At 40.2% G+C, this 11984-nt stretch overlaps 1 long non-coding RNA gene across 1 annotated transcript; it reads right to left on the reverse strand.

Annotated features, from left to right (window-relative positions):
* Nucleotides 1-4745: 4745 nt before the first annotated feature.
* On the reverse strand, nt 4746-5544 carry LOC144771733 (uncharacterized). The gene is made up of 3 exons (XR_013599453.1): nt 5449-5544; nt 5268-5357; nt 4746-4835 (listed from the first exon to the last, which is right to left on the reverse strand). It is a non-coding gene; the product is annotated as an uncharacterized LOC144771733 (long non-coding RNA).
* Nucleotides 5545-11984: the final 6440 nt, after the last annotated feature.

Genomic DNA, 11984 nt, shown 5'->3' on the forward strand with positions numbered 1-11984 from the left:
CCTGACCTCAGGCCTCGTTCCCGCCAAGTGGTAGCAAGCGGTGGTTTCCCCGATCCTAAAAAACCCATCTTTGGATCCTTTAAAACCAGAAAACTACCGCCCTATCTCTTTGCTTCCTTGGCCGGCCAAAGTTATGGAGGCCCATGTCAATCTGGCCCTCGCGGAGCATATGACCCGGGCCAATGTCCTCGATCCCATGCAGAATGGGTTCCGTGCTGGTCACAGCACGGAGACGGCCCTTCTGGCAATGGTTGAACATCTGCGGAATGTGTTGGATGCAGGTCAAACGGCAGCGCTTATTCTATTAGATCTTAGCGCTGCCTTTGACACCGTGTCCCATCGCATCCTTCTACACCGCTTAGAGGACATTGGCATTTGTGGCTCTGCTCTGCAATGGTTCCGCTCCTTCCTCAGTGATCGCTCCTTCTGCGTTGCCACCCCTCCTTTTCAGTCCAAGTACCATCCTTTGTACCTGGGGGTTCCCCAGGGCTCCTCGCTGAGTCCCACACTTTTCAACCTGTACGTGCAGCCGCTGGCTGAGGTCGCCAGGCAGTGGGGCCTAACCATGGTCTCTTATGCCGACGACACTCAGCTAGCGGTTACGATCAGCGGGGATGCCGAGCAGGATGCCCCCAGGTTCCGAAACGGGCTGAGAGAGGTGGCCAGCTGGATGAATAACAACTGTCTCCAGCTGAACGCGAAAAAAACTGAGGTGATGATCGTTGGAAGAGATGCGGACCGTTGGGGGGACAGTTGGTGGCCGCCTGAGATGGGGCCGGCCCCTACACCAGTCTTGGAACTCAGGAACCTGGGAGTGTGGCTTGACCATACACTCTGTTTTACGACCCATACCAAGAGAGTGGCGGCAAGCTGCTTTGGTGTACTACGCGGGTTAAGACCGGTGCTCAAATTTTTTTATGCCCCGGCAAGACAGCTGGTCATCCAAACGATGATTATCTCCCGGTTGGACTACGCTAGTTCACTTCTTCTTGGAGCAAACCAAGCTGAGATTCTTCGTTTACAACGGGTACAGAATGCAGCGGCGAGGGTGGTGGTCGGTTTGCCTCGGACCTGTCCTACCTCTAATACTCTTCGGTCCTTACACTGGCTACCGATTAAAAGTAGAATCCACTTTAAAGCCCTTAGCCTGGCCTTTAAAATTTTTAAAAGGTCGGCACCTGAGATACTTAACAATCTTGTATCTCCCTACGTTCCAACTCGCCCACTCAGATCTCTTGGTCAATCCCTCGTGGTTGACCCACGGTTCAGACTCAGCCGGATGGGCGGACGTTCCTTTCGAGTGAGAGCTGCGACTCTCTGGAACGCTCTTCCTTTAGAAATCCGCCTCTTAGATGATCTATTAGCATTTCGTAGGGCTCTGAAAACCTTTTTGTTTTAAAAGTTCCTGTTTCTTCTTTTTCTTCTGGTTTTAGTGTTGTGTTATGTCCACCTTTCCCTGCGCCAGGACGCTCCTTCGCTGGAGCATCTGTGCGCATTAAAAATGACAATAACATAACATAACATAACATAACAGCATTGTGTCTTCAGCAATCGACATAATATCGCAGGACTTACTGTTGTTACAACACGGTCAGTCCCAATTGCGTTCTATTGTACAGCTTGGCTGGACGTTACAAAATCTGCGTTCAGGCTATGTGCCTTGGCGTTTAATCAACACAACGTCACTATTCAATATCTTTAACCTTACTGATAAACAAATCAGTATGGCACAGAAGGGTGCTGATTATACAATCCTGAGCATTGAGAAACTCGAAAGATTACCATTGACAATGTCAGAACGACCTGTCAGTGAATGGATAATACATGGGATAATTAATATTCCAATATCTACTTTCAGGTTTCAATACTGCCAAAAATATATACAGGCTGGCATGTACGAGAAATTGGGAAAAGGGTACAATAAGTCAACATGGAACTTGCCCTTCACATGCATGTGTCAGTAATAAAGGCCAGAAAGTGTTTCTTAGTGGCAATAATTGTGCCATGTCACTAAGCGGTACACTTCTGTGTAATGGTATTAGTTTACACGGAGCCTGTGAAGGGTCCTCAAATAACCTTTCATGTCACCAGCTAGGCACACCTGCAACACAAATAGAACCATTCTTTAGGAGACTATCGAACGGGAGTTACATTCTGATTGTAGACCGCAGATGTTGTAGTTTGCTGCCCGGAATACCTTATCTCATAACTACGACTGCGAAGGTCATGTGCTGTGAACGGGTATTGTTCCCCAGCGCTTCACCAGACAGGGAGGCAAGGTTATGGCCCAAATTGAAAGTTACTTCTATTCGAATTGATACTTTAAGCAGAATGAAAACAGTGCTCCTTCAGACGCCGACCAGGCTCACGTCATCAAAAGAAACGTATGATCTCCAAGTTGCAAGGACAACGGCAGAGATTCATTCATTGTTATCAACTAATTCCCCCATACGTTTCGCAGAAATCCTGAACGAAATCTTAAATATTTCTGATACCAGTGGAGTCTCAAATGTATTTAAGACAGTGTTTTCGGGTGCTTTAACACCATTCAAAGCCATTCTGGGTATTTTTCCAGACTTCGTCCATTCCATCTTTGGCGGACTTCCTCTCCTTTTGGGACTAGTGGCAGGAATCCTATTTTTGATCCTGTTATTTCGCTATGGCAAACCGTGTCACAGACAAAACACCTGCGACAAGGGAAGAAACAATCCTAGCCATTGGATACCGGGACCGGATATCTAAAATCCTTGGACTATCCCGGCTTAGAGACCTAAACATGACTTGGTTTCTTTCATTTAGACCAATGTGGCAACGATGTGTTTTACCTGTATTAAGATGCTTGCTATGCGGAGAAGAATGCGTGTTGGACACCTGTCTGACGCTACAATCGGATGCGCCAATGGATGCAGAAACTTTGTTGGGTCCGGTAACGGCTCATGCATTGTGCTGTCCCCAGCGGCTACCAATCCTGATGACGGCATTCGTGGAGACTTCACCACTACGATTGAGGGGTAGTGAAGTTCAAGATGAAAGCAGCATCGATCAGGTACGACCTTCTGTCAGCTATGCTGATCGAAACATCAATGAAGGCAATCATGCTCATGAATGCATGGTAACCACTTTTTCCGAGTTAGTGGAACTTTCACAGGAAGCTGTTGACAGCTTTTTCGACAGTCTAAATGATATGATGTTCTCACCAGAGCAGAAATAATGACTTTTGAGCAAGCTAGCACACGGCGTTCCCATCACCCTGAATTTGGCCTTCAACGTTAACAATAAAGTAAAATGAACAATTTTTTCTCCAGTTTACGGACAGCAGATTTTTTCACAATCCCCAAAATATTTTTTAGTTTTTCGGGACACTTATCTTCTGCTTAAAGTAGAATCTATTCTTAGAGAACTAAATTTCTATTTTAGGAACTTTAGAGACATTAGCTGCCCTCTGGCATGTTCATGGATATTTTATTTTGTGATGAGATGGTCTCGCATTTTTTCTTCTGTATTAAGAGCCATTTCATGTGTTATTTTTCAATATTTTATTAATACTGATGTATGAATATGCGTGATTAATTTAGCATTTTTCTACTGCTTGAGTGCATATAGTGCTTATGATTATTTTTTTCTCGTGTATTACACAATTTCAAAATGCATATGGATGTATTTTGGGGTGGTACGGTATACACATACACTACTGTATATTTACTATGCCTAGATTTGTAAATATGGACATAGTCTGCGTGGAGTGGGTGTGATGTATTCCTATAGGTTCTGTATCGATCCCCCTATTCCTGGCTCTGTTCTGGTTAATAATTAACTAGCAGCCATCCCACGGTGCAAAAACCGTTATCTGATTAAGCCACACCACGGCACAGGAACGCGTTATCTGATTAGGTCATAACGCTTGCCATCTAATTAGGCAAGCACTATTCCTCCAGCCCCTGATAAGGCATACGGAGTTCTCAAAACAAATCAAACCTATGACAACCTGGGAAAATCCCTGCGGCCATTGTTTTGATTTCACCGAGAACTTCAGTAAAGAATGTGCTAACGACCAGTTCGTATGACATCCTTATTGACGTATCTATGTCCATCCTTACGTCAATCTCGGCACCTTACAGGTATAAATATTACCGACATTGCCTTACGCAAACACACGCGGTGGTGACGAGATCGGAGCAGCGAGACTTGCCGAGGAGCCCAGCACAGAGCGAAGCCAACTGGCGCTGCCCCGCCTTCCTGACGCGCTGAGAACGAGACGCTGCTTTCTCCTGCCGAGAAATCCAGCTCCGGCGCTTCCAAGCGGCCCTTGCAGGCAGCTGGAATATCAAGACCAAAGACGAGAGATACCAGCCCTCAACCATTCTAGATCTCAGGTACAGAACTGAATAACCCCTTACAGAGAATTCTTGAGTCAGTCACTTGGCAAAACAAACTTAACGTAAACTGCTACTTATCTACTCCCGCCCACGTATTAGGCTTAGGTCAGGTACACCGGGGTAGGCGTAGTTAGAAGCACCAGTTGAAAATACAAAACACCAAGCAGGGGTATCAGGCCAAACGCTCTGCACAATTATCCTATCTAGTATGGTTCAGTGAATTTGTTGTGGGTGCTATTAACCTGAAGTCATATACCCCTAGACTCCCAATAATTCAAAGCAGCACAATGGTACAGCACCCCACACAGTATATCATTTACAATAACATTGAATGCATTCTTCAAAGAGACAATTCAGTAGGACTGGAGGTTCTTTTTTTCTTTGCTTTTATTAACAATTTTCAAATTTTAAAATGAAGAAACGTAGCCAACGCGTTTCGTCCGTAGGACTTCTTCAGGGCTACAATAAACAAACATACAAATACATATATTATACAAAAAGCTATTTACATTTTAAAACATAAATTCATGATACATTTTCTGATTATGAAAAACAATTAAATCACATCATGTATTGTCACATAAGTGTCCTACTGATCCGAATGATTTAGCAACATTTTCAGGTTTCTTAAAGAGTAGAGGACAACAGATTTAAATCAACTCGTTCACTAGTTTATTTGACTATCTTTATAGTGACATATAATTTTCTTTATCAAAGACAGTCATTGGCATTACATAAGCTAAATTCCCATCATTATTGTGATGAAGCTGGTCATGCTCTGCATTTAACTAAAGTCAAAGAGGAACTGAATTGTATGGAGACCCTATACTGTGATTTTTATAAAGATGAGAGGAAAAATGGAGATAATATCAACATAGGATATATTCTTACCGGAAAGTTTTTCTACGGATTTCAGTGTTGTCACACAAATCTTTTTATGGGGCATTTGCCATCACGATTTTAAATTTTGTCAGTAATGATCTATTAACAAAAGGAGATACAGAGATTTGTGATGGTACATATATAGTCGTGTTCTGGTAGTTTAAGCGCCAATAGTATCATTAACACTAACCTTTTCATATATGGCTGTTTTGAAAAAGAATATTTGTTGTTTCTTATTATTTTCTAGTTAGTTGAGCATCCAGGGTATACAAGGCATAAGTGGCCTGATGGGAGAGGAAACAAAGAGAAGGATGCGGTCATGTGTTGTTACTAATCACACAGTGTGCGAGAGTGGATAGTGATTGCCGGTTTATTTAGTTGTGGCACATACCTCTCAAAAAAGGATGACAGTCAAATCCTTCCGTTTATATTGCGCTCTGGCCATGTGGAACGCATCTATTCACTGTCCACACCCCATCATTTCTGAAGTGAAAATATTTGCAGCATAAAAATTACTTATATCTTATCAATTTTGTCTTACATTTTAGAAAAGACAGCTTGCCTTTATTCCAAAACATATGAATAATGTGATAGAAAAAGCCTCAATGGTTGTTTTCAAGAGTACTGTTTTAAGTGCTAGGGCAGTGCATAGTAGAAACGTAATAGCATTTCTAAAAAATGCAAAATTGCTAGGGCAATGTGTAGTAGAGACACGATAGTATTCTAAAAATTGCTGAAGTGCCAAGGTTCCAATTACTGCATATCATTAGAGCCCACGGAGATTTTCACCATGCTCCCCCAATGTGAATTACCATGATAAACATTGTTGCCCCTACTTGTATCCTACAAAAATGCAATTCATATATGCATTTCCTATTTCCATTACAATTTAGCACATGAGACAAGTACATTTGTTTTTAGTTTTAAATTAGTTCGATGTCAAAAAGAGATATGTATACCAACATATGTACATGTCATTACGGTCAGGGGCAAAGATCAAAGCCTCCAAGCTATGTAGCCAGATAACCGTCATATTTGTTAGGAGAGGCATGGCCACAAAGCTGCATGTCTGAACTAAGCAGAACCTCTCTAACAGGAAGCGTCTCGTCAATATTGCTAGCAAGACCTTCCCCAGATTAAAAAGTATCTAAGAGCCCCTTGTACTACTTACTTCAATTGCGCGCTGTATCTGCCGTCTCACTCGATACCAGGGTTCCGAAATGTGAGCAGAAACTGACGAGTTTAAATAGCCCGCAAAGCTGCCTCAGCTGTGTCCAATACGCGAAGGTTTATGCTCAGAACGATCGCGACTGTGGCCGCCATCTTGTAGTGGACAAGCCAACGCGAATAGTTAATGTTACACATAGTCTTGTGAGAATAGAAATATTTTATGGACGGCTGGCGGACGAAGTGCATACAATATTTATGCAAGGCAAGTAAAGACTATGAATGTCCTACATTCGTATGTTATACTTTAGAAAAGTGTTTGATAATGAAGACTGTCGTCTTAATTAGTGCATCACATTTATCGGAGCTTGCCAACATGTGTAAACTGCTTTGAGCAAATTTCTAGTCCCCAGCAATATTTTCGTATTAATTCTTAAGTCGTGTTATGTACAGGTGGCTGGAACGAGTACGAGGGAATTGCCCAGAAATGCTGGCAATCGACATATTATTGCCGAGCAATATCCGGCTGACCCCAAAAAATGTAAACAGAACTTGGGTAACAAGCATGATTTTTACAGTAATGAAAACAGTTTAAAAAGAATTAGCACTATCAAAGGTGACGTATGCTCCTTTTTTTTAAAATAGATTGTGGTGCAATATTATAACACCATCATAAAGGTGAATTAATTCGACTGACTCATGGATTTAGGTAATAATCAGGGGCCATATCAATACTTAGGAAAGTTGCATATATTGTCTAAGTTGGTTAGCTTTAGTTCAAAGGACATTTTATCATTGGATAGGGATGAGATTTATATGCCTCGTCTAATACTGCCGATTTGCATAAAAGCATAATGGCATCTTTTTGATGGTATAACCATAGAGCACCCCGTAGGGAATAATCTAGTACACAATTCCGCTAACGTTAGTGGATGTAGCGTTTTCCACCGCATTTTACAGAAGATGCAGTGGTGTGGGCAACTATAACACATCAAATTTCTTTTACAACAGCAACAATAAATGAGAAGTAGAAGGAGAAGAAGGGAAAAAAACACAACAACAAACGGGGAAAAAAGAAGAAGCAAATTCTCATTTGCCAACATATTCACATTTTTTGCTTATCATATTTCATACATTAAATCAGTCTTGAAAACTTAGAATGATATTGCCTATGCCAACACGCTTAGATATATTCACGCCCTCCATTCTTATAGAGGGAGAGAATCCCATGTTTATTACAGTTTGATCTAATGCGAGTTAGTACGACGTGTATCAGGTTATACATTTGTTTAGGGGTAAATGATATCTAAAGGTAATGGTACATTTCATTATTAACATTGAGCCCCTTGGTGGTGCTGCGAAGGCGACATATCCATGCAGCCTCTCTTTTTCTGAGTTCTTTTGTTCTATCACCACCTCTTTTCAATGTTTGTACATGGTCTATGCCATAGAATGTTATTTTTGTCTCATCTGGGTGATTTTCATGAATGTGCATTGAGAATGGGTACCTTGCGTCCTTGTTATTTATGGCCCTTACATGTTCCTGAATACGAATTTTTAAGCATCTAATGGTGCTGCCTACATAAATTTTATCACAGGCACAAATGATTATATATACTGAGAAAGGAGTATTACAGTTTATGAACGAGTTTATGGAAAACTCCTTCTCAGTGTTGTGTCTGAATTTGGATTTTCTATGTAACCCAAATTGGCACATGTTGCAGCCTCCACATGTGAAAAAACCGTTAGGTTTTTCAGGGAACCATGCTGTTGAACTTTTCCTGTTCTTATTGTCTTCAATATAACTGGGGCAAAGCATATTTTTAATCGTTTTGCCTTTGCGATATATAACCTTAGGTTTTGTACTGATAGTACCAGTTGGTAAGTTGGCGGTTTGTAAAAGATGCCAATTACGTCTAAGGATATTATATATGTGACTGCTTTGTACGTTATATTGTGTTATGAATGACACATTTTCCGAGATTTTCAGGTCCTTGGACTTAGGAATTAAAGTGCTTTGTCTATCAACTTTTTGTATTTTCTGTTCAGCTCTTTTAATGTTGGCCATGGAATATCCTCGTTTCTTGAAATTATTTTTAATCTGGCCAATGTTTTCTTTGAATGAGACGTCAAGGCTGCAATTGCGCCTTGCACGAATCATTTCCCCAAAAGGGATGGCATTAATAGTGCTAGCCGGATGCGCACTTTCCGCATGTAATATACTATTACATGAGGTGGGCTTCTTAAACATAGTACTATGTATTCTGTTGTCCTTATGGTATAATTTTAAGTCCAAAAACTCAATACTCTCTCTTGAGTGTGTCATTGTCAACTTTACATTGAATCGATTGTTGTTCAAATGGCATTGGAAGGCAATAAGCTCTTCCACGCCTCCATTCCATATTATCAAAACATCGTCTATGTATCTTGCATAGAAAATGATGTTGTCCATCCACTGTCTGGTCCCAGGTCCCCAGGCATGCTCCGTCTCATACAATCCCATGAAAAGGTTTGCATATGACGGAGCAAACCTGGATCCCATGGCCGTACCACGCTTTTGCAAATACCATGAGCCATTATGTAAAAAAACATTCATGGTCAATACCATGTGGGCCATATCAAGCAACATGATCGAATGATCCAAATGGGATGCACTTCGTTTGTACAGGAAATGTTTTAAGGCCCCCAGACCGCATTCCGTATGAATGCAGGTGTACAAACTTTCTACGTCCATCGTGACAAACATAAGGTCATCACTGGCCCATTCGAAATCCTCAAGTTTATTGAGAACATCTTTGCTGTCTTTTAGGTATGATGGTAAGTTTTTTACAATGGGTTGAAGGAAATGGTCTATGTACTCGGATAGATGCTCAGTAGGGCAGCCATTCCCTGAAATTATTGGTCTGCCCGGTGGAAATACACCACCCTTATGTAGCTTGGGAAGTATGTAAATACAGGGATGTCTGCTATCTTTGGCCTGTAGATATTTGTACTCTTTATCAGATATTAATCCTATTTCGTGCCATTCTCTTAATTTGATGTTTATAGTTTTCTCAATGTTAGGGATTGGACATTCTTTTAGGAGTTCATAGCAAGTAGAGTCACTGAGTTGTCTATCGATTTCATTTAGGTAGTCCTTACGGTCCATAAGGACAATGTTTCCTCCCTTGTCGGCTTCCCGCACGACTAGATCAACATTTCCCTGTAAATCTCTTAAAATAGTCATATCCTGTTTAGATAAATTATAGTGGTGTTTGCAGTAGGACTGAGCACCATGAGTATCCTCCAATTGGTGTAGTTGTGCGGTCACCTTTTCAAAAAATTCATCTAGAAATCTATCCTGTATACCCGATGGGATGAACGTAGATCTAGGTTTTAGACCACTATCTAGTGTGGTATCCTCATGAATATCTAACAATTCGGCCATTTCTCTGATATCTATGTCCAGATCATCTTCATCTAAGGTGGCCAACAGATGTATGCCATCTAAATCATTAATCGTTAAGCCATGAGCATCATTCACATTACCAGACAAATTGATTGTGGAAGACTGATGTTCTGCAAAGTATTTTTTTAATTTTAGTTTTCTCATGAACTTGTATAAATCAGCATGTAACTCAACAAAATTACAGTTTTTACTCATACAAAAACTTAGACCTTTCTGCAAAACAGATGTTTCCTTTTCAGTCAACAATACTGAGGATAAATTTACAATATTCAAATCATTAACAATACAAATGTCATTTTCAATTGAGCTGGCATTTTCATCAACAATATTCATTTCTTTGTTAGATTCTGCTTGCTTTGAAATCGAGTTTGAACTCCTACGTTTCCTTTTTTGCCCACCCCGTCGGGTTCTGCGCTTTGGTTTTTCCGTTGATTCCCTAGCCTGTACCGTTGTACCTCTCTTAAAAAATGAGATGTTTGGGGAGTGGCATTAAGGTTACTCGTGCCTTCTCCTGGATCACTGTCTATAGAAGAGAGGGAACTATTGCTAGTCGAGATGTTTGTTGGAGTTGGTATAGTTTTATCCAAAGGTGTCAGTTTTGGAACAACATCATCATATTTCCGAGCAAAAGTAAAAACTCTACCCCTTTCATAATCTTGCTCATCTCTCAAGATTTTTTTCTGTTTTTTCCCTTTCAAGTAAATCTGATAGTTCATTAATTCCTTTTTCAGGATTTCGTAATTTTTTTGAGTATTTTCTGGTAAATTCATTTCCAGAATTTCCTTTTCCAATTTTGCTATTTCCTCTCGAATTTTCAGTCCCTTTCTTTCAGCATTTGTTATTAAAATGCGCATCATGCGAAATGAGGATTCATACAGTCCTTCCTCCCAATTTTCTAATAGATCACTATCCAAGTCCTCATAATTTGGAAAGATTAGAATTCTTAGGCCGCGGGGTATTTTTTTGTTCTCCACATATTTCTTTAAAGTGGCCCCGTCCCACCATTTTCCCAATTCTTGTTTTTTTAGCCTCTCTAGGCGAATACATTTTTCTTTCAAGCCCTCACTCTTTTGGGATTTGTTTTGCATTTCTTTTGTTGGAGAGCTCTTATTCTTTTTAAAAAGCTCACCCAACATTTCCTCACGATTGTCTTCAAAGTTCATTGTGTTAGAGATTTTTTACCAGGATAGTGCAAGTCTGCCCAACTCAACAATACAAAACACCAAGCAGGGGTATCAGGCCAAACGCTCTGCACAATTATCCTATCTAGTATGGTTCAGTGAATTTGTTGTGGGTGCTATTAACCTGAAGTCATATACCCCTAGACTCCCAATAATTCAAAGCAGCACAATGGTACAGCACCCCACACAGTATATCATTTACAATATTATTGAATGCATTCTTCAAAGAGACAATTCAGTAGGACTGGAGGATCTTTTTTTCTTTGCTTTTATTAACAATTTTCAAATTTTAAAATGAAGAAACGTAGCCAACGCGTTTCGTCCGTAGGACTTCTTCAGGGCTACAATAAACAAACATACAAATACATATATTATACAAAAAGCTATTTACATTTTAAAACATAAATTCATGATACATTTTCTGATTATGAAAAACAATTAAATCACATCATGTATTGTCACATAAGTGTCCTACTGATCCGAATGATTTAGCAACATTTTCAGGTTTCTTAAAGAGTAGAGGACAACAGATTTAAATCAACTCGTTCACTAGTTTATTTGACTATCTTTATAGTGACATATAATTTTCTTTATCAAAGACAGTCATTGGCATTACATAAGCTAAATTCCCATCATTATTGTGATGAAGCTGGTCATGCTCTGCATTTAACTAAAGTCAAAGAGGAACTGAATTGTATGGAGACCCTATACTGTGATTTTTATAAAGATGAGAGGAAAAATGGAGATAATATCAACATAGGATATATTCTTACCGGAAAGTTTTTCTACGGATTTCAGTGTTGTCACACAAATCTTTTTATGGGGCATTTGCCATCACGATTTTAAATTTTGTCAGTAATGATCTATTAACAAAAGGAGATACAGAGATTTGTGATGGTACATATATAGTCGTGTTCTGGTAGTTTAAGC

Source organism: Lissotriton helveticus, chromosome 8, assembly GCF_964261635.1.
Source record: "Lissotriton helveticus chromosome 8, aLisHel1.1, whole genome shotgun sequence".
Classification (NCBI taxonomy): Eukaryota; Metazoa; Chordata; class Amphibia; order Caudata; family Salamandridae; genus Lissotriton; species Lissotriton helveticus.